We start from the raw sequence: 1,193 nt of genomic DNA, 5'->3' as shown, positions 1-1,193 counted from the left end.
CTGGAGGTACAGAAGGTTTAGAAACCCAGAACTGACACCTTCAATACTCTATTATTGTAACAATATGCACATGAAAGTGTTTAAGCTACTGTCACATAGAGGAAAATCTAAATCACATGCATGTAACTTGTAATGCTGGCAATTTCCCCCTAGCCAATGGCCCTGCAGCACTTCAGTGGGAAAAATTCCTCCCCAAGCAACCTAACAAACCCACCCACTTACTTGCCTCAGTGGCCCGATGCTGAGCACCTACATCTTTACCGCAGGAAGTGTGGTAATCTTTTAAGCTGACAGCCTTTGTAACTCCTCTGGTCCCTTTTCCCCTGGGGACTGGCATTCCACACAAGCCTCATTGGTAACTTTCTGTCTCCTTGTTTTACACTACAACTTAAAGGCACAGATAGGGTACAGAAAGGGGAACCTGGTTCCTAATCCATACCTATCATGATTTTCTGTGTAAAGTTAGAGAAGTTCACTTACAGCTTTCCACCTCCCACATTCCTGCAAGACTGGGAGCCTTTCAAGACAAGGACTGTTCATAGTATGCATTCATGGAACTGCTAGTGCAACAAACCCTCCAGGCATGGATATAAACCAAACAGCAATAATAAGCACACCTGAGTTGTATCTGCCTAAAACTTAGTGCCAAGGCTGAAAACAGACAGCAGCATTCTGCTACTCTGCAGTTGATTTAGATATCTGATCTCCAAGGGCCTTACAAGAGAAGACATAAATTATCCTGGTTTTTCAACCCTCACGCAGGTGAAACTCTTAATGAATACAAGAGTGGACAAGAAGCATATATCTTTTATGAGCTAATTTACAAAGCGGCTATAAGGCATCCTTTCAAGGAAAGCAGGCCTTAAAAGTAATGGGTTTGTGGGTGTAATTACATAGGATTGTGCTAGGATGTGAAGACAATACAATGCAGGCCTCAGTGTAAATGTGACTGAGGCTTCCCACGGTGATACGAGTATTCATCCATTTCTAGGTAAAACAGACTCAAAGAAACCACAAGGACTTTTCTCACGTATTTAAATTCAGTATTTTGCTGCATTGAGGCTACAGTCCTCAGGACCTTGCAAGTTTCAGACTGCACACAGGCATATATGTACTCCCCCCCCTTACCTAAGTATTCACCCAAAAAAAAAAAAAAAAAAAGGGGGAAAAATGCATTAAAAAAAAAAAAAAAG

Source organism: Aptenodytes forsteri, unplaced genomic scaffold, assembly GCF_000699145.1.
Source record: "Aptenodytes forsteri isolate BGI_AS27 unplaced genomic scaffold, ASM69914v1 Scaffold8, whole genome shotgun sequence".
Classification (NCBI taxonomy): domain Eukaryota; kingdom Metazoa; phylum Chordata; class Aves; order Sphenisciformes; family Spheniscidae; genus Aptenodytes; species Aptenodytes forsteri.
The sequence above is the reverse complement of the archived record's forward strand: the minus strand, read 5'-3'. Positions refer to the sequence as shown.